This window comes from Penaeus monodon, chromosome 31 (assembly GCF_015228065.2).
Source record: "Penaeus monodon isolate SGIC_2016 chromosome 31, NSTDA_Pmon_1, whole genome shotgun sequence".
NCBI lineage: Eukaryota > Metazoa > Arthropoda > Malacostraca > Decapoda > Penaeidae > Penaeus > Penaeus monodon.
Genome location: NC_051416.1, coordinates 27758135 through 27758346, shown reverse-complemented (window position 1 = coordinate 27758346; position 212 = coordinate 27758135). Strand labels below are relative to the sequence as shown.

The 212-nt window shown below is 28.3% G+C and overlaps 1 protein-coding gene across 1 annotated transcript in view; it reads right to left on the bottom strand.

Annotated features, from left to right (window-relative positions):
• Window positions 1-6: 6 nt before the first annotated feature.
• LOC119592859 (biogenesis of lysosome-related organelles complex 1 subunit 1-like) overlaps window positions 7-212 on the bottom strand; it is a gene marked incomplete in the record, with an annotated part of 5448 nt that continues 5242 nt past the window's right edge. Inside the window, 1 exon segment of the mRNA XM_037941754.1 lies at window positions 7-212.

The following is a 212-nucleotide window of genomic DNA, read 5'->3' as shown; positions in this document are numbered from 1 at the left end:
GTTATGCTAATATCTTCCTCTGAAGTGTGACCATGATTCATAAATAGTTTTATAACAATGTAATTAATGGTTCCCTGGAATTCAAAAATCGTTCTTTTTAAGCTGCTTTCATAAACTATTGGTCAAGACTAATTTAACACATCCTAAGTTGATGTATAATTTCTTCAATATCACAGATGTACATATGCAAACATTTAGTATATTATTATAGG